Below are 24,083 nucleotides of genomic sequence, written 5' to 3' on the forward strand. Positions count from 1 at the left end.
AGTGTTGTGTGTGTGTGTTTGATCTGACTCAATGCTACAAAAATAGACTTTATTAGTACTATTTTATAAGTGAGAGAGTGAAAAGTCCAATTATGCTTTGGTTTGCCCTTCAATGAAAGCAACAGTAACACCACAACAGAAAATGGAAGATAATTTAAAATATAAAAACTTGAACAAATTGTTGCTTGAAACTGATATATCTTTCAGCTTAAGCTGGTCAAACATGTCAGTTCTGCTGTTAATTTTTTTTTTAACTGACTTTTCTCCATGTCTTAGCACAACAAGATGTCTAAAATGCATAAACCACAGGTATCCTGAAGGCCATGCTCCTCCAACATCCTCTGTTCTCTAGAGTTGAGCCATACTCCTCAGCAAAATAGGTTAGATACAGGGGTCTCAAAGTCGCTCCTTGAGGGCCGCAATCCAGTTGGGTTTTCAGGATTTCCCCAATGAATATGCATGAGATCTATGTGCATGCACTGCTTTCAATGCATGTGCATTGGGGAAATCCTGAAAACCCGACTGGATTTCGGCCCTCAAGGAGGGACTTTGAGATCCTTGGCAGGTTCCCAAACCTGTCCTGGAGGACCCCCAGGCCAGTCGGGTTTTCAAAACAGCCCTAATGAATATGTATGACAGAGATTTGCATATAATGGAGATGCCAGGAATGCAGATCTGCTCCATGCATATTCATTAGGGCTATCTTGAAAACCCGACTAGCCTGGGGGTCCTTCAGGACAGGTTTGGGAACTACTGGGTTAGAAGGACTGATAAAAAAAAAAAAGTTTGATCCAATATTTTGCATATGAGGTCTGACAATTAAGTTCGTGAACTCGCCCTAGAAAAAGTGCTACATATCTCATTGTTGAATATCACTATGGTCACCTTCGAGGTACTTCCCTTGGGGAGCTATGTACGGATGCCAGCACCTAGTCCATCCTTCAAAGCAATTTTGGAACTCTTTTTAGAATGACCATCGGAGCTGTCGTCGTTATACCTTTGATGTCCTGAAAGTCATCAAAATGTCTTCCTTTCAATATGTCCTTTAGCTTTGGGTAAGGAAAAAGTCATTTGGGGGCCAGATCAAGTGAGTAGGGAGGGTGTTCCAATACTGTTATTTGTTTATTGGTTAAAACCTCCCTCACAGACAGTGCCGTGTGAGCTGGCGCATTGTCGTGATGCAAGAGAGTCAGGAGGGACCATTTTTGCACACACTTTTTTCATGCCAAAATTTTCAATTAAGATTTTCCTAATATTTTCTATATTGATTCTATATTGATGCTACGCTTCTCACAGTCAGTTGATGATTTTGATGCACAATTTGACTCATTTTTGCAATGTTTTGTCAGTTTTTCTCTTTACTGGCCGCCCTGACTTCTCTTCCTCAGGGACGCTTTTCCTCCCCTCAGAAAAACGTTTGTGGCGCAGTGGTTAAAAGCTATAGCACCCTGAGGTTTTGGGCTCAAACCCACGCTGCTCCTTGTGTCCCTGGGCAAGTCACTTAATCCCCCCACGTTGCCCCAGGTACATTAGGTAGATTGTGAGCCTGCCGGGATAGACAGGGAAAAAATGCTGGAGTACCTGAATAAATTCATGTAAACCGTTCTGAGCACACCTGGGAGAACGGTATAGAAAATTGAATAAATAAATGCACACTGCCATTTTCTTCATGGCATTAGCCCCATAAACTTGGACTAATGTCCCTGATTTCACTTCCACTCTTGACAAGTTTAACAAGAGATTTAATGTTTGTTCGTTGCTCTAATTCCAGCTCCGATATTCTCATGACGGCACACAAAAACATGCAACAATAATGAATACAACCCGGCAAGACACCACCACTACACATCGACACTAACATAGCTATGAGACACTGATATACAAGGTTGTGAAACATTACTGAGCTGTTTGTGCAGTGCTGCCAATGTAGGTGCACGGTGGCAGGTTCATGAACTTAATTGGCAGACCTCGTAAAACCTGGCTTTTAGGCATCTACTGTCCAGCAGCACATGAAAGTGAAGTTTACCATCTAGTGGCAGGACTTAAGTACTGTCACTATCTGTCACAAATAAATGCTGCTGGAAGAACTTTTCAAGACTTATAGCTGCTGGATTTCAAAATTATTTAACTGGCCAGTAATGGCACCTGAGAAGTTAAATAGCATTTTAGTGCCTAATTGTGGATATCCAGCGGGAGATAACTGGATATCTCCTGCTGAATATTCCTGGTTAGCAACTCGCTGATAACCAGCTATCTTGTGTGACTTATTTGGCTAGGTGCTGATATTCAATGTCTAACAAGAGAAGTTTAGCTGTCAAATAGGACTGAATAAATGGCTGTCCTATTTAATTACAAAGGGCTAGATTCACTAAGCCCACGGATTGGATCGGATCCGTGGTCAGGGGGCTGATTCACAAAGTGTCCTCATGCAAATGAGTACGCTCGGAATCACACCTCCAACCAACTGCACAGATTGCTGAATAGCGATTCCAACGCATGTGCAGACCATCTGAAGATGGTCTGCACAAGCTTACAGAGCAGTGACTTTTTTTTTTTACTTTTTACTTTTTATAGCGAGCCCGTGTGTGTTTTGTTTTTGTTTTTTTAAAAAAATATGTTTATTAGCGATCGCAACACAGGCCGCATAGGCAACCAGCGGTACAGAGGTACAAAGCACTATGCATTTACAAACAGTGGGAGAAATGCAAAACTTTCAATATACAGGAAATCAGTTGTGGTAGCCAAATACAATCCTGGCACAATCAACAATTTTGCACTGTGGGGGAAGGCCAGGAGAGTTGGGGCAGAGAGAGCAGAAGCAGGGTGGCGATTGGGGCAGAGAGCTGGAAAGTCAGGGCAGAAGCGGGGCAGAAAGAGCAGGAGAGTCGGGGCAGAGAGCAGGAAAGTTGGGGAAGAGAGAGCAGGAGAGTCTGCGCAGAAGCAGGGCAGCAATCGGGGCAGAGAGAATAGAAGCGGGGCAGAGAGCAGGAGAGTCGGGGCAGAAGCAGGGCAGCAATTGGGACAGAGAGCTGGAAAGTCGGGGCAGAGATAGCAGGAAAGTTGGGGTTGAAGCAGGGAAGAGAGTAGGAAAGTCGGTGCAGAAAGAGCAGGAGAGTCAGGGTAGCGATCGGGGCAGAGAGCAGGAAAGTTGGGGCAAAGAGAGCAGGGCAGAAGCAGGGCAGCAATCGGGGCAGAGAGCAGGAGATGCAGTCAGAAATGATGTGAGTGACTGATCCCACAGTCGCTTGTTTGTTGATCGGCCAGCCCAGTCGGTGTTCAAGTTTTTTGTTGGTGAATCGCTACCTGCCTACGTTACATGCCATTTCCCCTCATTTGCATGCACGGATCGGATAGGATGGGAGGTTAGTGAATCGGGTCAGAGGGAAATCGGGTCGCAAAGTGGTCAGGACTTGATTGGTGGGCTTAGTGAATCTAGCCCTGAAAGGTTAATCGGTTAGCACTGAATATCGGTATATTTAGCTGTTTAAAAGATCCTGAATAATCAATGTCAGTCATCGGAAATGGCCTGGCATTGAATATCTGGATTTAACACTAGCAGTGGATGAATATTAGACGCAATCCTTTCTGTTGCAATATGAGTTTAGAACCTGCAAAAAGACAGAATCTACAGTACCATCCTGCAGCCACTGTTCAGTACAGAATAGAGAATGACACAGGGGCAGATTTGTCTCTGTCCTTGTGGGATCTATCTCTATTCCCATCCCCTTGAGTTCTGTCTCTATCCCTTCAAGCTCAGCTGCCCAAGCCTCGAACACATTATTTTAAAAGGTTCTAGGCTTGTGCAGATGAGGACAGCACTTGAAGGGATGAGACAGGGATTGGAGATAGAGCCCGTGGACACGGGGACAAATTTGTCCCTATGTTTTTCTCTAGCAGAACACATTCATGTATTTTCATTTAAGATATAAACAAGCAAGGGATAGTATGAAAATCTTTTCTCTTTTTAATAGGTTTAATCCTTCTGGTACAGCAATAGTTGAAACATATCTCTGATGAAATCAAGTGCCAGAGGTTTAGGTCCCATATTTTACAGTAGTGTTTCTACAAACTTTGAAGCCTGAGAAACTCCTGGGTTATCATAAATGTGTGGCACCAACCCCGTCTGGACATGAAAGGACTCATAAATAGGGTTACCCTGCCCTGTTCCGCCCCGGGACCGCCCCCAGCCCACACAAACCTCATCTCTTGCTCACCAACTTTTCAAAACGTAGACAAACTGCCGGGTTTTGAAAAGCCCTCCGGGGAAATCCGGATGTCTGGTTACCTTACTAATAAAAGCCCCAATCAGAGACTGAAAGGATACAGAGGAGGTGACTTAGATGAAGAGGGGCTGTATGCAATGTATATGCCCCTCAAATGGGAATCTGGTCGATATTCAGATTGATATAGGATTCATTTTCCAAGCACATAGACTTATAAACTGCTATACAGTAATAACATATTGAACGTTGTAAGTCTAAGTGCTTGGAAAATGAACACCATCACCTGCCAGAAATTGCTCCTGGCTGGATAATAATGCCTGTTTGGGGCAAACCACTCATTTTTAGTGGCGCTTTGATTAGTGCCACTAAAAATAACCGGGGCAGAGACAGGGCCGGATGCTCTAAAATCCTGTGGGTTGCTGTGGTACTGGTAAATGGTTCGATTTAAAAACGGTGATCAATGTTGAAACAATTTTGTATGCAAATGAGTTTTGCAGAGGTCTGTTATAATCCTATCCAATCAGTATTTGGAGCAAGCGGCTGACACCTGCACAGAGCCGACAGGGAAATCCCTGGCCTACAGCAGCAGTCTGGGGCAAGAAGAATGGGGTTTTTGTTTGTTTTAATGGCCAGAGATGTTGTGCATGTATAACACCATCTTTGCCCATTATAAAAAAATGTTGGGCTGGGACCTTTCCAATAATGGCCTCCCTCCCCCATACCCCCAAACTTAAAAAAAAAAATCAGCAGATTTTGGCCACTCCCATTCCCCCACCTTTAAACTGAAGATTGACAGGAGGAATGCCCACTGTTTCCAGGGCCCTGATGTGAACCCATGACCCCCCCACCCTAACATAGGCACCTGGGCCAATCAGGGCCTTAGGCCCCTACCCAGTGTATTCTGGGATGCACTTGGAGGGGCCTAAGACTCTGGTTCATGCACCTAAGGCCCTGCCCATAGAAGGGGCCTTAGGCACCTTGACCAATCAGGTGAGCCTGCTGACAGGAGGGAATGGGCATCCCTTCTGTTGATCTTCAATTTAGAGGTACAGGGGGGTTGGTGGTTCACAGGGGGTTTAAGAGGGCATCCCTCCTGTCAGCATTCAATTTTAGGGTTGTGGGGGGTGCAGGTGGCCAAGACAGGAGGGAATAGGCTTCCTTCCAGCTGATGTTTATTTTCTTTAAAGGTTGGAGGGGATGAGTCTCATCGAGGGGGGTGGGAGGGTCCCAGCATGACTTTTATTATTATTATTTTTAATAGGGACAGATATTGTGTGTGTAATACATGCACAACTTCTGTACTCATTAAAAATTTAAAAAAATGTTTAAGCTGTTGTTTAGGGCACAGTTTTAACACTACTGGTACCTCCAGACCTGTCGTAGATGTTGGAGTGTTAAAAACTGACACTTCATTTTGTGCATTATCTGGGTATCAATCGGAGTGCTCATTTTAATATTGATGAGCTCGTTGTAATATATTTATACACAATTATCGGAAGCTGCTACAAACCATGGAGCAGACTGCAATTAGCCATTTTGGGCATCGATAGCTGAAATATAACTTGTTTAGCATCAATTGTTAAAGGCATGGTGAGTTTTGAGCATATGGCCTCAGTACTTGGCTGGTTAAATGCTGATATTCAGCACTTAACCAGCCAGATTAATCACATAAATAGGATCACATAAAAATCTGTTCTATCTTCATGCAGTATGAGTAACCAATAGCAGATTAAGTGTTAGATATTGTACTTATCTGGTTTTGTGTTAGCCAGCTCCAGAAACTCAGAAATTCAAAAAAGATGAAGAGCTAAATCTCATGTCTAAACCAATCCCAGAGATTTGCATACCAAGAAGACAGTGCAGGCAAATCTCTCTCATGCATGTTCATTGTGGATATCCTGAAAACCTGGCCTGCCAGTAGATCTCGAGGACTGGACTTGGGCAGCCCTGATCTAAAGCTATCTAGAACTGTGGTTGTCCAGCATTGGTCCTTGAAGGCCATAATCCAGTTGGGTTTTTAGGATTTCCCCAATGAATTTGCAGGTGATCTATTTACATGCACTGCTTCCAATGTATGCAAATAGATCTCATGCATATTAATTTAATACATATCATATAACTAGACAGGTTTTTATATTTAAATATACTGTATTTTTATTAAATAACACAAATCTTAACACTATACTATACATTTAACATAAATGAATCCATATTGCACTTCCAGTTCTGAAATATCCCACAATACAGTGGAAGAAAACCTGGAGCTTGTACTCAGTCCATTCACAAGCCTTTTCTGATGAAAATAAAGCTGTTCCACATCATAGTCTGTGTGTATTATTTCATTTCTTCAGTATTCTCCAATGTTCCAACAAGCATATATTGATTCTTAGACAAAGCTGTTATAATGCCTTCTCACTCCAATTCAGACTGTGTCCAGCCAGCCCGATGTAGCACCACGTTTTGCTATTACAACATCTTCAGGAGCTGAAACTGTGACAGGTTTTCAACTTCTATAACATAATTACTTAAATCATTACAGGATCCATTCCCTCTACTAAACATATACCTAACATCATTAATCCAGCAAAATCAATACCATAACATATCTTTACTCCTTCATTTCATTATAGATTAGCAACTGCACGGGTACACAAGCCCACTCTCCCCTCAGACAGGATACAAACAGTTGAATACCCATGTGACACACATACCTCATTTAATCTACCCTACATATAACCCAGAGCCTATCATTGAAGCACAGAGAGTATGACATCACAGAATGTTCCACTCTACTTCTTTGTTAAGGCCAACAGGCCCTATGGTTCCCCATTGGAAAATGAGCCTCTGCTCTTTGCATAACAGCATTTTAGAAACATCTCCCCCTCTGTTGGATCGTACTATTATGAGTACTACAAATTTTACTTCATCTACTTTGTGACCCTCCTCCTCCCAATGACTAACCAATGGGCTGTCCAGTTTTTTCAAACGCAGATTGCTGAAATGTTGAGCAATACGCTGTTTTATTTTACATTTTGAACTATGCACCATCCGCCACAAGGGCAGACGATACCATACACAATCCGGTGAGTATTGCAGTTGGAAAAAGATCTTAATGAACACCCATTCTGTGGAGATAGGTAATTTGGTTAATTGTACCCTGCTTTGTATTGTATGCATATTCGTTTGGGAAATCCTGAAAATTTGACCTGGCAAGGGCCAAGGTTGGATGCCCCTGATGTATACCATTGGTTCTCAAACCTGTTCTGGGGGCCCCCTACCAGTTGGGTTTTGAAAGATAACCCGGATGAATATGCATGAGAGAGGTTTGCATATAATGGAGGTTGGAAGCGTGCAAATCTGGTTCATGCCAGATATTCATTAGGGATATCCTGAAAACCCAACTGGCTGGGGGTCCCCCCCGGGACAGATTTGAGAACTACTGATGTATACATTCAGGCCTAGATTTTGTAAAGTGCGCCTAACTTTAGGCGTGCTATAGACTTCCTTAAAGCGCAAGTGGCAATCAGCGTTATTTAGGCACTGTTTAGGCATCGTATAGATGTCTCTAATGCAGGAGACATGCCAGCTACCCTGTTTGCCACCCCCTCCCCCTTCGCAGCCTGGGCCTCATGGAACACTAGATAAGACAAAGGTCAATGTGACTAAGGAGCTGAAGTGGTGCTTATTAAGGAAACACTAATGACTGGCTGCTACTCAATAGAAATAAGCACAAGGTGAAAAATGGTATAAGATTTTTATTGCACAGTCCAAGAAAGCAGAAACTGCAGTTCGATGAGATAGATGAGAGGTATGCAGAGTAAGGCACTTGTAGGTCCAAATTGCTACTGTGGTAGAATTGGTAAGGTCCCAGAATCTGCTCCTAGTAGGAGAAGGCAGGCTGAAGAAAAAGGAAGATAGATTGAGACAAATTAATAGTTGATTGGTGAGTTTTAAGTTGTTTTTTACAAAGGTGCGCTAAATCCACACATGCACTAACTACTGATGTGTGCATAGGATAAAATGCATGCGTTAACCTTTATCACACATTAACGGTGCCTAAACCATGCCTAAAATTAGGCGCACTTTACAGAATCTATGCCTCAATGTTTTAAAGTACTAAACGGTTTAGACATTTCTATTCTAAACCTATTAGCTAAGTGTACATTGCCAAAAGTGGTTAAGGTGCTTATTTTAGAAGTGCATAAACTTTTAGCCACTTCTATCAAATAAATGTGTATATCCTGATTTTACAAAGCCAGAGTAAACAAGTCTATCATTGAAAAATGTATATACAACAAGGGGGAATGGTCTGGAAATGTTTTGAGGTACAACAAGGTGGTCCCCATGGGTAATAATTATGTTACCCTTTTCAGAAGGAGAATTCACATCTGGACATGAAATCAGCCAGCAGGAGGGATGCCCACTCCCTCCTGCCAGACCCACCCTGCCCCTGGAACTTCCCGCAAACCCCAAACCCCTCCCGAAGAGCCAGGCAGGAGGGGATGCCAATTCCTTCCTGCCTCTGAACCCCTTTCATAGAGCCAGGCCCCATAGGCGGGGCCTTAGATATCTGGCCAATCGGAGTCTTAGGCCACTCCCACTGCAACCCATGATGCACCTTCCTGGCTCTTTGGGAGGAGTTTCTGGGGTTTTGGAAAGTTCCGAGGAGGTTCCGGCAGGAGGGAGTGGGCATCCCTCCTGCTGGATGACTTGGGGGGGGGGGTTCTCTGCTGCAGCCGCTCAGCTGATCAGTTGATGGCAAGGGATTCCTCAGACACGATTCTCTAACTAGTGCCTGTGATATGGGCGCCGGTTAGAGAATCAGGGTGGTTAGGCGGGGTTAGGAGTCTGTCCATTAGGCAGATGCAATTCTGTATAGGATGCTAGTCTGCAATTCTCAGCTGCTTTTTAGGAAGCTGCAGAGACCGGTGTCCTATACAGAATTTCCCCCTAAATGCCAATTCTCCATGAATCTTAAAACAATCTCTGTGGTGGCAACACTGTTCCCTCTAAGCTTAGCTCCTGCTAAGTCCTACATTGCTGCCAGTGGGGCGTGGGGCTTTAATATTGGATTTTCAATCTCTAGGGACATGTAGCCTCCTTGGAGGCCTACAGTTTGCCTGTCCCTCATTGTTGAAAATGTAATAGTGAAATAGCACCCCCACCACCACTGGCAGGACTATAGGTGGTCGGCAGATGCTATTTTAAAATACTGATGGAACCTGAGACGCCCTGACCTGAACGTCTCAATTCCAATTTATTTGTGGATTTTTAAAATGCTGCTCTAAATATTACTGTGATTTAGTTAAATAAATATTAAGCAGTGTTTAATTTCAAATCTCATTATGTGTACTGTCATTTAGATACTTAAGTACACTAATGTTCTCAGTTACTAATTTCCAAGAAGAGAAACGAATTGTTCCATCTCATTAACTCAAATCAATTATTTAATCAAAATCATGATTGGTCTACTTTATGTGATGCTAAGCATTACCTCAAGCAGTCTATAGAAATGTTTTGTTTTTGTATTTTTTAAATTTTCAACTAAGTTTCAAGAGTTATTTTTATTTCCACTCACTACTATTACAATAATGCTTTTTAATACCAAAATATTAAAATGTTTGTTTATTGAGAGCTTCTTTACCACTACTAATGACTGGGGAGTCAATTCAGAATGGTTTACATGAGCTTCTGTAGAGATGTTACCAAACAAAGTTAAAAAGAGCTTCTGTGAGGTGTTACAATATGTGACCTCTATACTGAAATACATGGAGCTCTGTGGTGATGCTACAATACAGAGTTATCATCCTATTTATGTTACTGGCACATTGATCATCCTACTTATATGCACACGTTTATACCAAATCAATCGTCCTACGTATCCCTAATAATAAAAGGCTAAGCGCGCTTGCGCTGTCGAAAATCCGTGAGTCCTGGTGGCGTGAGCTGTGCTTCTGTGCCAGTGCTCACGGCGCCTGCGCTAGCGCGTGTGCCAGCGACTCCTCCCTCCCACTGCCGGTCCTCTTCAAAGCAGCCTGCTGAGGTTCGCCAGCCACTGTAGCGAACCTTGCAGACCGCTCTAGCAAATCCAGGGAGGCGAAGGCGGGACGGAGGCTGCAATCGGCAGCGGCTGCTGCTACTCCTCCAGCCGCCTAGCTCCTCTCTGCCGGCCCTGGCTGGCAGCCCCCTCTGCCCAGTCCTCTCTGCTCCAGTGGCCCGCGCAGGAGAAGGAGCGGATGAAGCAGGGAGACTGTGCAAAGGGAAACAAGGGGGTTGACGGGACGGAAGGAGAAAGGGAGGGGGAGGAAGCCAAGGAATCTCTAGCACCCGTTAATGTAACGGGCTTAAAGACTAGTATACCTATATAATATGAGGTTTACTATTGCAGCTGAATACATTATTGGGCTCATAATTGAAACTTAAATACACCTAAAAACCCACCCAAATCAGCACTTGGTCATCCTAAAAGACAGGTCATCCAAGTGTCGATAATTATCAAAACAACTTTGTGGATATATCCAGGGGCCTTTTAGGCCTCTGTTGTGTGCCCAGAGCTGAATGGGGTGTTTTTGGAGGAGACGTTAGGGCAGGATGTGGGCAGACCTAGACTTAGTCAAACTGCAGGGATAATCAAATGTTTGACGAGACTGCATAGATGAAACTTATATGTTGTGAGTTAGATTATGTAAAGACAGGTATAAGTGTCCAAAGGGTATCCAAAGTGACCAGATCAGAGACAAAGTAAAGACCTCCACACTGTGTTCACTGACCCCATCACACACTCAGAAAGTTCAGAATAAAAACGTACATACCTGCCTCCAGAACATCAGCACCTGGCATAGGAAATCCTAGTTGAGCTGCACAGAGGTGGCTTAATTAGTCTGGGGGTGGGCTACTGAACCATAGAGAGAAGGACCCAGGCCCATAACAATGAAAAGTGTGAGCCAGCAAAACCCCCCCTCTACTGCCATATAGGTGGCACCTGCAGCCATAAGGGCTATTGGGGCTGTAGATAGGTGGGTATAGTGGGTTTTGGAGGTGTTTGTGGGGCTCACCATAACCTATAAGAGTGCTGGTGAGATATTTATCTGGCGCCCTTTTTATGAAGTTCACAGCAATGCCCTGTAAGGTGCCTCACTGCTCTGTTGCCATGTCTGGGTGGCCAGTCCATTACAAGATTGGACCCTCCCACGTTCAAATGGTCTTGGTCTGGGCATTTGGGACTTGGATGAAAATGTGGTATAAAGATAGACAGCCTGGTGGTCTGGACGAACAATAGCTTGGACATCCAGATAGACGATTTTCGAAAAAAAAAATAAAAAAAATTCTAGATGGATTTTTCGAAAATGGGCATTTTCCCGCTGTTGACTTTGGGCATTTAGCAATATACGCCCAAATCAGACTTAGACGTATGTTTAGACTTGTTGAAGTTTTGATTATGAGCCCTATAGTAATTAAGTTGTGTTGTCAGAATATAGCATTTAAAACTGAGCAGTTTCATATATATGGGGGTGGGGCTGCTCCTTCTGTCCAGAGGGATTCCCCTGATTCCCCTCCCCCCCTTTTTACATTATTAAACCTACCTGCCTCTGAGCCATGTGTTCTGTTTTGGATGTGCTTCGCTACACTGCTTTGGTTAAGGGTATCTCCTAGCTCAGTGTTCTTCAACCTTTTTACACCTATGGACCGGCAGAAATAAAATAATTATTTTGTGGACCGGCATCGGTCTGTGGATCGGCGGTTGAAGAACACTGGGCTAAGTCGTGGGCCAGACCCCGCCTATCTCCTACCCAATCTCCACCCCAGACCCTGCCCCCATAATAGTACTAATTGTAACACAATTTTTCCATTCATTTTTCACAGACACACAATATTATCTTATTAACAACACAATGTCAGAGAGAAGGCTTCCGGTTCAGGCGCAGGATGCACGTAGGAGCCACTGCCCGTGGCTTTGTGCACTGAATCAGTGAGGAAGAGGGAGCTGGCTCGGAGATAACACTGCATTGATCGCATTGTGGACCGGCGGTTAAAGAACACTGTTTTGGGTCTGATGCATGTACTGGCCCTGTGTACCGGCAGGAAATTTCTGTGGACCGGCACTGGTCCACGGACCACTGTCCTAGCTGACACCCCTACAACCTGTAGGTTACTGTTCCTTTTCCTTAGCTGGGAAATAGTCAAGTGAGCTTATAGCCCAAGCGAAAAAATGTGTCGGTTCTACTTAACCCCTCCCTATACACACATACTTCCAATTCTGTATGACCTTGTACCAAACCCTTGCTGCTATTTCATTTAAGGTGAGCTTCCCTCCTGTTCTTGTGTTATTGACTCATTAATTTTGAATGGCATCTGGATTTCCATACATAATTCAACATCTTGATTCCTTCTCCCTGGACAGGGATCTTCCAGCCACACAAGTGGGTGACGTCCCCTTGACGGAGCCGACCCGGCAGTCTAAAAGCTGCAAAGCTCAAGAGCTTTGCACATGTGCCAGCCCTCCCCCTACAGGGTCCCACCCCGTATCTATATAAGCCCACCCCCAACCGGCAAAATCCAGTTTTAAAAGTTTCCGCGATATCCGACTCGGTAGTCTTAACGGGTCATCCCGTTTTCAATCGCTTCAACTTTTATTTCATTTACTTTTATTACTAACAAACATGCCTGAAAAAGCCAAGCCTGGCTTTAAGAGATGCACCACGTGCGACCTCAAGATGTCGGCGACGGACCCGCATGTCTCCTGCATTCGCTGCTTGGGTCCCCTCCATCAGACTTCTTCATGCGCGCTCTGCGCACAACTGAACAAGCGCTCGCTGAAAATCCGAGCGCTCAAGATTAAAGAATTTGTCCTACTGAATGCGGCCTCCGCTCTCCCCTCCGCCTGCCAGCAAGGGGCATCGGAGCCGCAAGGACCGCCTCACAAGGTGCCGAAGCTGGTACTTCGGAAACCAGCTCAGGCACCAGCGTCCCCTGCGTGTGTCTCGTCGATGCCGATGATGTCACACGCAGGGACGCTACCGATTGGCTCTCTGGCTCCTTGTCTACCGATTGGCTCAGTGCCTACTCCCACTGGCCAATCACGACCAGAATTCTCCCTCTCGGTCCCGCCCTCGGCACCGACTGATTCCACACATCGGCACCGAGCTACTTCTAATAATGAGCCTGCAGCCCAGCGTTCTGCCTCCCCAGACCGGTATAGGCAATCTGCTTCAGCCAGCCCACCCAGGAAAATGAAGAGGAAAGCCAAACATGTTATTTCCTCCAGTTCCTCCTCCTCCTCCTCTTCAGGCTCTCCTACTACAATACCTGCTACTGCTGCTGCTGCTGCTCCAGTCCTGGATCAGCCCCAGCTCTCTCACCAGTCTCAAACTTTGATGCAACCTGCACTATTTCAACTATTCCAACAGTTCCAACTTTTTCAACAACAACAACTGCTCTCCGCGCAGCCTATTGACCTGGGCACTCGGATTCCATCCTCACCTCATCTGACCCAGCAGGAAGCCCTACTCTCCGACTCGGTCTCCACTACCTCTTCTATGGCAGCGGAGCTGGAACCCTACTATGCTTCCTCCTCGCACTCACCCTCGCCTGGTCTGCAGACGGATCCCCTGCTCTCTTCTCTGACGCAGGACGACACTCCATCTGAACGGGACAGAGCATCACCCCCGGAAGACACCTCCTACCCACGCTTCCTATCCAAGATGGCGTCTTCTTTACAATTGACCACCACGGCCCAGCCGGACCCCCGGGAACAGAGACTTCAGGTACTTAAGTATCTTAACATCCCAAAGGAAGTAGTCTCATTGCCCCTTCATGCTACTCTGGCTGATTCCCAGAAAGCTATATGGAACACTCCCTACTCGTCCCGGGTCACGAAACGCAGTCTCGAACATAAATACAAGGTCCAGGAGGTGGCGGAATTTGGAAAAACTCAACTCCCTCACCAATCCCTGGTGGTCCGATCTGCCTTGCGGAAATCCAAATCCTCCAAAGACTTTGCATCTACTCCACTGGTCCGCGAGATGCGCATCATGGACTCCATGGGTAAACGAGCTTACCAAAACTCCATGCTGTCTGGGAGAATAGCAATACATCAGTTCTTCTACACTCAATACCTATATTCTAACATGGAGGATTTGCGAAAACTGGTAGAGACCTTACCGGTGCCCACTCAGGATGCTTTCAATGCCGTCCTCTCCAACTTCGAGGAATGCTCCAAGAACCTTATCAGAGCAGCGGACGATGCCTTTGATACCGCCATGCGGGGGGCGGCTACAGGTATTTCCACCCGCAGACTGGCATGGTTACAATGCTCTAAACTGGGGGTGGATATTCATGCTAAGGTGGCAGATGCTCCTTGTCTCGGAGACAGCTTGTTCGGAGACAAGGTTAAGGATCTCATTGAAGGGCTTAAAGAAGATTGCACCACACTGGATGCTCTGGAAGAAGATACAGCGCATCACTCAAAACAGCCATTTAAAAAGCAACTACCCTCTCAACGGCAGTTCAATCCCAGGAAGTCGTTTTCTTCTGCCAAACAGTTTACTCCATATCCGCAGAAGCAGTTTCGGCCTTCTCGGCACCAGTACTCCAACAGAGCCCCACGAGACCGTCGCTCTCCTAAACAAGCTCAACCTACGGGTCAGAAGCCCCAACCCTCCTTTTGACAACCCTCCTCTTCCAGCTGTTCCGGTGGGAGGGCGGTTAAAGTTTTTTCTCCCAGCCTGGCAGATTATTACCACGGACACATGGGTCTTGCGCATTATTCAACAGGGATACCGCCTGCGATTCCTGACTACTCCTCCTTGGTGCCCCCCTTCATACCAGTCACTTCAACCATCTCACCTGCTTCCTTTACAACAGGAGTTGGCTCGGCTGCTGGACATTCGAGCAATAGAGCCAGTCCCCGAATACCAGTGGGGCCAGGGGTTCTATTCCCGTTACTTCCTCATCCCGAAGAAGTCGGGTGGCGTCCGCCCGATTCTAGACCTACGGAACCTAAACAAATTCATATTAAGGGAGAAGTTCCGCATGCTCTCGATCTCCGCCATCGCTCCCCTGCTCCAAGTAGATGCTTGGCTCACATCCATAGACCTGCAGGATGCGTATCTCCATATTCCCATACATCCCTCACACAGACAGTACCTCCGGTTTGTATTTCAAAACCGGCACTACCAATACACAGTCCTCCCCTTTGGCCTATCGTCATCACCAAGGGTCTTTTCCAAATGTGTCATCACAGTCGTAGCGCATCTACGCAAACAGGGCCTGTCTATCTTCCCATACCTAGACGACTGGCTCATTTCAGCTATGACGCCCTACCTCACAAGCCAGGCGTTGAAAAAAACCATCAATCTCCTTCTACAGTTGGGATTTCTCCTCAATTTTCCAAAATCTCATCTCCTCCCATCTCAGTCGCTGCAATTCATCGGGGCAACGTTTCAGACTCAGCAAGCTATGGTTTTCCTTCCGTCACTACGAATACAAGTCATCCAACAGCTGATGTCCCCCTGGTACCCAGGGCTCTGGGTCACAGCCAGGGACATTCTCACCTTGCTAGGACACATGGCGGCCACAGTACAAGTGCTGCAGTTTGCTCGCCTAAAGATGAGACCGATCCAATGGTTTCTCAAGAAACATTGGAACCAATTCCTTCAACCTCTTTTCACGCCAATACAATTAACGTCCCAAGTGCTTCAGGACTTGCAATGGTGGTTTCACGTGGATCCCCAATCTCACGGGATTCCGTTTCATCCGCCGCAGCCTACTGTCACAATCACGACGGACGCCTCCAAGAAAGGCTGGGGCGCCCATCTCTTCACTTGGTCCACGCAGGGCACCTGGTCCCCTGCATTGACTCGATACAGCATCAACTTCCTGGAACTGCATGCCATTCATCTCGCTCTACAGGTGTTCCAGCGCCACTTACACAGTCAGGTCATACGAATCCGCACCGACAACCAAGTGGCCATGTTCTATGTGAACAAACAGGGGGGGATGGGCTCCGCTCACCTGTCCAGAGAAGCAGTCTCCATTTGGAACCTCGCTCTCCAGCTCCACTCCACCCTGCAAGCTGTCTACATTCCTGGCACGGACAACCAGCTCGCAGACAGACTCAGCAGGCAACTCTGTCCTCACGAATGGTCACTTCAGAACACAGTTACGCGAAAAATTTTTGCAAAATGGGGCACTCCTCACGTCGATCTATTTGCATCCCAGACGAACGCCAAATGTCCCAGATTTTGCTCCAGGTACGGAGAAACAACCTGTCTGGCAGAAGACGCGTTCCTCCTCCACTGGTCTCAGCATCTCCTCTATGCGTTTCCTCCGATTCCTCTGATTGGAAAAGTCCTTCAAAAGGCCATCGCAGACAAGGCCTCCCTGATCCTCATCACACCGTATTGGCCACGACAAGCTTGGTTCCCCGTCCTCCTCAATCAGGCGTCTCGAGCTCCTTGGATTCTCCCGCAGTTCCCGGATCTTCTCACGCAACACGAGGGGCAGCTGCTACATCCCAATCTGAAGTCTCTCCGATTGACAGCCTGGCTACTGCTCCCACGCTGACTGGGGATGCGGCCTTCCCTCCGGAGGTCCTACACATCCTTCTTGCCTCTAGAGCTCCTGCGACTCAACGCTCCTACGCCGCCAAGTGGACACGTTTCCAGAGCTGGTGCTCCACCCGTCGGGTTCACCCCAGCACCTCCCCCTTGGCTCAGGTCCTCCGATACCTTACCTCTCTACAGGTCTGCGGATTATCCTACAACTCCATTCGCCTACATCTGGTGGCCATCTCAGTGTACCATGATCCCATAGACGCGATCTCTCTGGTACGCCATCCAGTGGTCAAGCGCTTCTTCAAAGGACTTCTTCGTCTTCATCCTCCCCTACGACCTCCTACACCGGTCTGGGATCTCAATCTTGTGCTGCAGGCTCTCATGGCTCCACCATTTGAACCTCTCTCAGTTACACCACTCAAGTTTCTTACCTGGAAGACTCTATTCCTCGTTGCTATTACCTCGGCTCGCCGCATTGGAGAGCTACATGCCTTGGTATTTTATAGTCCCTATACCCAATTTCTTCATGATAAAGTACTGTTAAGGACTCATCCTAAATTCCTGCCCAAGGTGGTATCAGCATTCCATTTGAACCAATCCATTGTGCTGCCTACTTTTCATCCACCACCTCACCCTTCGCCGGAGGCCAAACGACTCCACACGCTGGACTGTGCCAGAGCTCTCCGCATCTATTTGGACAGAACTGCGACTCCTCAGCGCCCGTCTCAATTGTTCCTCTCCATACGCCCATCTTCCTCTCCTAGACCTGTTACGAAGCTGACATTGTCATCTTGGATTACACAGCTCATTGCGTACTGTTACGCATCTACCTCCAGTCCTGCTCTTCTGGAGATCCCTCCGCATGTCACGGCTCATGACCTCCGAGCTATGGCTACCACCTGGGCTAACCTTCGCCTCGCTCCTCTCCAAGAGATCTGTCGAGCGGCTACCTGGTCCAGGATTCATACCTTTGCCAAACACTACTGCCTTGATGTGGAATCCGGCGCAGATGCATCACTGGGTTCTACTGTCCTGCAAGCGGCTATATGAGGCGTCAACCTCCCTCCTCCTCTCCATCTCAGGTAACAGATCTTTATTATTATTATAATAGCATGATTATATTCTGTTACCTTCAGCTCGGGAGGCACCCACTTGTGTGGCTGGAAGATCCCTGTCCAGGGAGAAATAGAAGTTGCTTACCTGTAACGGTAGTTCTCCTTGGACAGATGGATCTTACAGCCACACAATCCTGCCCAGCCTCCCCTATTGTTGCCGCCAGCTTTATACCTAACTGGATTTTGCCGGTTGGGGGTGGGCTTATATAGATACGGGGTGGGACCCTGTAGGGGGAGGGCTGGCACATGTGCAAAGCTCTTGAGCTTTGCAGCTTTTAGACTGCCGGGTCGGCTCCATCAAGGGGACGTCACCCACTTGTGTGGCTGTAAGATCCATCTGTCCAAGGAGAACTACCGTTACAGGTAAGCAACTTCTATTTCCCCCTTGTATCTTTTTTGTACTCAAGTACTTCACACTTGTCCTAGAGGTGATTTTGTGCAGTGCTGGCTGGGTACAAATATCTTTACCTAATCTAATCTTCCATTTGTGAGTCGCACATACCTATACAAGCTCAAGGCAACAGAGCAATGAGGAAGAGGGAAAAGGAGTAGGGGTGGGGGCTTGGAGAAGCAGGGGGCGCTATACAGAAGCTGAAACAGTTAATTGTCAAAGAGGTGGGTCTTCAGGTTTTTCCTGAATGCGGTGTAGTTGGTCTCCTTCCTGATTGCTTCCAGGAGGTCATTCCAGGTTTTTACACCCAGATAAGTTAGCATAGAGTGGAAAATTCGCTTGTAGTGGAGGTATTTTGTGGATGGCAGGTTCAGTTGAATTCTGTTAAGGATTCTTCTTGATGTTGACCAAGCTGTAGAGAATAGTTGGATGAGGGAAGCAGCTGAGTTTCCATACAAAATCTGGTGTAGGATACATGAAGTTTTGAAGATTATTCGGGATGATATTGGGAGTCAGTGTAGTTGCCTGATGAAGGCTGTGATTGAATCATGTTTCTTTAATTTGTAGATTAATCTAACGGCTCTGTTCTTGACTAGCTGCAGTTTGTGGATAAGAGTGGTATTGATAGGGCAGCAGTCATTTTTTTTCCTGTCAGTTTTCCTGTATATTTACTCAAAATGGAAACTCTTTAGGAAACAGCATTTGCCTGGAAAGTTCATTTTGAGTTTACTAACAGTAAAAGTATTGTTTAAGCACTGCTCCATGGGCATTTCTCTGGAAGCTTCATGGTATTTGCTTATTGGACTGAAAAATTTTCCCTTCTAGGAATATGGAAACCAGATGAATAATGTATATGTTCCATAGTCGTCTATGAAGGCTGAAGCATCTGCTGATGATTTTTCCATGAATACATATCAACAATTGCATAATGCATGGTATTTCACTTGAGTTTCTTTCTTTTTTTAATTAAATGTCTTATAGCCCTCATTTGGTCCTCCCCATGCCAAGAGGACATGCTACTTACTACTATAAAATCTCTTATAGCTGCAAAGGTCCTTGCAAGATACTGAAAATAGCAGCCAAAATGCCAAAACCAGGCCAGCACAACACTCCACATACACTAAATTGCCCTCTTTGGTCTGAATAATCCAAAGTAACAATATATTAATAATAATAATAATTGTGAAGACGATCCTCAGTGTGACTAAGCAAATATAAGGAGCGGTAAACACTGTTCCAGCGCTTGATAGAAGGCTCAAAATGCAAGCCATTAGCCTTGCCTGAACCCGCACACCATCATAGGAACGTCTCGTTTGCTTACAGTGCATATACGTGCACTACAGAAATATAATTATAAGTGTCACACAGTACAAATGAGGGCAATTAGTGGTGGGATGGTGTTAAAAAGGAAAGGTTTATCTTGAGTGCTATGACACTTTAATTCAGTGAGAGCAGAAAAGGGAACAACACATATACCCCCATTTTAAAAAACTGTAGCATGGTTTTTAGTGCTGGCCACAGTGGTAACAGCTCCGACGCGTACGGACCTCACGGATCCAAACCCGTACGGCCTTAAAAATCTGAGGTCCGTGTCGGTCCGTGTCCGTGGCACTTGTAGTTTCTGTCGCTGACGGACCTTGATGAGATTTTTGCACTGACGGATCTGTCTCAGCATAGGGAGGGAAAAGTGTTAGGATCCGTCAGCGCTAAAATCTCTTCGAGGTCTGTCAGAGCCAGAGACTAGTGCTGGAGTTTGGAGACTTCTTTTCCATAACGCACGTCCAAAACCCATGTCCCCGCTCTCTTGGCTTCTGCTCTGCGCTCCAGCACTAGTCTTTGCCTCTGACAGACCTCGAAGAGATTTTTAGCGCTGACGGATCCTAACACTTTTCCCTCCCTATGCTGAGATGGATCCGTCAACACTCAAATCTCAATCAAGGTCCGTCAGCGACAGAAACTACAAGCGGCAGGGACACAGACCGACATGGACCTCAGATTTTTAAGGCCGTACGGGTTTAGATCCGGGAGGTCCGTCAGGTCCGCGTTTTACCCCTTCCCGCGTTTTTGTACTACAGTTTTGTAAAAGGGGGGATAGACCTTATTCAGAAAACACATTCTCTGCCTGTGGAAACCATTTTTATTGAATATGGATTCCTCCTGAACACATCTATCCTTTTTGGGGTTTCTGCCGATGGCTGTCCAGTTTAATTTACCCCCTCTTGTATCAAGCTGCGCTAGAGGTTTTGAGCACGGGTCGGCGAGGTAAATGCTCCGACGCTCATAGGAATTCTATGAGCATTGGAGCATTCACCGTGCCGGCCTGTGCTACAGACCTCTAGCGCAGCTTGATAAAAGGGGCTTGTTCTTGAGGTTTCTCTGATACGTTGAATCATGATTAAAAATGCATAAAAATGTCGTCATGCGCCTCTTCACCGAGTAATTAAGAGGTTTGTGTGTGTGGATAAAGTCGATTTAGTGTGCATTCTTCGTGCACATAAAATTTTATAGCTATATGCCTCTTTCTTAAACTGGCTTCCTTGCTGTGCCGACGAACTGGAAACTGAATGAATGGCCCTAATTTCTGGCAATGCGAAGAACATTTCTTTTAGTGTTCACATGATGGTGCATATCTATTGCATCTTTAATGTAGTTTGTGCTAACAGAAAAGATCCTCCCTCCTCCTCAGCGCTTTGCCGTGATTCATGGTGGATGAGCATAGCTTTCTCACTGATGACATCTTTAGACAAGAATTTCGGAAGAAAGGTTGACGCTATTGTATTTACAGAGCTGGCAGCAATTCAGGAGAAACGTTTTACGGCACTGAAATGTCTCTATGTGAGCTATGAAGCTCTGCTAAATCTAGAATAAGATAGACGCTTGATTATAGGAGCTGAGTTGTGAACAGCTGAAATCTGGTCTGCCTTTCCCGCTGTGTTAATTGCGTTGCATTGGCACATTCAGAGGATACGAAGCAGATGCACTCTTAGAAAACAATCTTTTGTAGCGCTGTGTTGATGGAACTCCGTCACTATGATTCATTGTTCAGTGGCACTATAATGAACATGCACTTTTAAAACTACATCCTAAGAAAACAAGCTTAAATCTACCGCATGTCCTTGATCATGGGTAAGGTAAAAGATCTCTTCCTGAAAGATATTTGCAATACACAGAGATACAATTTACATTATTGCTATTTAAAGCATTAACCTCTCAAGAATAGATCTCTCAGGAGAAGAGAGAGGAACTTACTGTTATTATTATAAAGATAATGACTATAATATTCTGTTAAGTTTGTTAGCTCATCAGCTATTCATGAAATATATTGTTAAATCAATTGAAAGATATCGCATTGTTGTGATCATTAGTTTCATGTCTTAAAAACCTCGGTGATCCAATTTTCTAAAAACCCTCTGAAACCATGTGGTCAGGGCAGGATTAATTCTTCGAGGGCCTCTAGGCACACAAGTACACTGGGCCTCCCAGGTCCTGCCCTGCCTCTGCCCATACCCCGCCCCTGCTCTGCCCCATTTATCTGTTTTCTTATTTACTTCCACCTGTATTTCTTTCTTTTTTTTTTTTTTTTTTAATTCAAAACAAAGATTAGCATACCAATGCACAGTTTTTCTTCTATGCAACCCCAAACATCTCTGAACAAATCCCCCTTCCTTCGCACCTACTTACCCGGGACATTAACTCTGAACCCTTTCAATACGTATATAAAAGTGTTAAAATATATTGTAAAGCAGTAATACTATCCGAAATATAAGTCTATATTAATAACCAAGTTTGCAACTCCTCTCAACTGCCTCACTCTATGTCGACCAACTATAACCCATATATGTATGTATAAACAACCAAATCTGTAACTCCTCTAGTACGTTCCACTCCAGGTATGTTAACTTGTAACGAAACAACAAGGCAAGCAGTCCAAAGAATCCAACATGAAACAAAAGAAGATCGACAGACAATAAGGAAATTCAAATCAGGTTTATTCAAGGTGCTCCCAAGAACCATGCTCGATGAATTTCGCCAAACAAGACTAGTCAATGCTAATAGAAAATCATGTATTTCATACAAACAGAACACAGATACACCCTCACCCAGTATGGAATAAGTAATCACAAACTAAAAATAGAAACATGTAGATAAATAACAAGAAGTTGCAAAAGCATCAAAAGGTTTCAAAGGTTTTAGGAGTGTACCTCTTGATCTCCTCAGAGCATCTTTCAAGATCACACATCTTTCACTCTTGACAGACTTTTGCCTCTCTCCTCTTAATCAATCATTCAGTTATAGTCTAGCTTCCGGGCATAAGCCAAGACCTGAACTCTCCTCTCACTATATTTCGAAAGCTACAATCTCTCTCTCTCTCTTTCTATCTCCGTCTCCGTCTCCTCCTCATTTCCCCATTCCCCACTGCTCCTTTTCACTTAGACCATGCACATCAGGCAGCACCCAAGACTTGGACCCCCACCTCATCTCTCTTTCAGCAGCATCCAGTCCTTTTCCTGTAAGGACTTTAGGCCAGTTTTGCTCGGTTACTTTCTGTTTTCTGAAACTCAGGATCAGGTCTCCCTATTGAGCTATCCCCAATCAGTTTAGTTTTTTTGCAGACCTCTCTCCTTACTCTATACACTTTCCAGGATAGAGCCCTGTGGTGCCCAGCAAGTAGTGGAGAGGGAAGTTGATGAGCACTAGGCCATGTGGAACCAGGTGAGAACAGCAACAGATATCCCCAAGTCCTGTAGCCTGGAGTGAAGACGGATCACAATATCTCTCTGTCATTCAAAGTTACACGCACACACACTCACTCATACTCACTCTCCTCCAGTACAGACCCTCAAACCCTTTCTCATAGACACATATTAAGGATGGGTAGCCAAAATCTTTTCACTTCATATCATTTCCTGTGTCTTCTAGGAGAATGTTCATTTTGTTTGGGGAAGGTGGGTGGGAAGGTCTGCTCTTGGAAGGGGACCCTGAAAATTATTTTTGGCAACAAAAGGGTAGTGGAGCCCTTAGTCCTGCACCCTCCACACAGATCCCCCAAGCCTACTTGAATCCCTTATGGTCTAGTTGGATGTTGGGACAGGAGCAATGCTCATTTGCTCCTGCCTATGGCTGCAGCCACACTGAATAGGGTGGCCACAATAGTCTCATGTTACTACCAAGACCCCTAGTGGTACCATAAATCTGTGGTAAAATTTGCAGCTGCCATATTGGATGCAACTGTGGCCATAGGCAGGAGTGAATGGGCATCACTCTTGCCCCAATTACACCTTCTGGATCATCAGGAATTTAGGGAAGGAGGGGGACTGGAATAAGGGGCCTAGGATGGTCCGGGAGGGCCTTGGATTGGGGTGTTACATTACATTACATTACGGATTTCTATTCCGCCTATACCTTGCAGTTCAAGGCGGATTACAAAAGATTTGACTGGACATTTTCCAGTGAAGATACAATTTTTTTTTTTTTTTTTTTTTGACAGAGGAGAGATAGCTGGATAGATTCCTAAGGGGATTTAGGGGTTGGATAGTAAAATGACAGTGCTGAACTGTGTGATATGGACAAAGAGAATATTGTTAGAGTAGGTAAGATTACCATCTAATTTTTGGGTCTGTTTGCTTGGAAGGTGTTTAGGTGGGTTATTTGGGGACGTAATATCTTGAGGTAGGTGAAGAATGGTTAAGATATTTGGATGAATTTTTTGAAAAGCAGGGTTTTGATTTCTTTTCGGAATGTTTTGAAGTCGTCCGATGTTGTCAGCAGATTGGAGATGGTATGGTTGAGTTTTGCTGCT

General features: G+C 45.5%; 1 protein-coding gene across 1 annotated transcript in view; it reads left to right on the forward strand.

The window, feature by feature from the left end:
• The first annotated feature begins 7,186 nt into the window (after window positions 1-7,186).
• HAO1 (hydroxyacid oxidase 1) overlaps window positions 7,187-24,083 on the forward strand; it is a 93,226-nt gene continuing 76,329 nt past the window's right edge. The window contains exon 1 of the mRNA XM_033935499.1: window positions 7,187-7,306. The gene's annotated coding sequence lies outside the window, so the exon portion shown is untranslated. The remainder of the gene's footprint in view (window positions 7,307-24,083) is intronic.

This window comes from Geotrypetes seraphini, chromosome 3 (genome assembly GCF_902459505.1).
Source record: "Geotrypetes seraphini chromosome 3, aGeoSer1.1, whole genome shotgun sequence".
NCBI classification, from domain to species: Eukaryota; Metazoa; Chordata; class Amphibia; order Gymnophiona; family Dermophiidae; genus Geotrypetes; species Geotrypetes seraphini.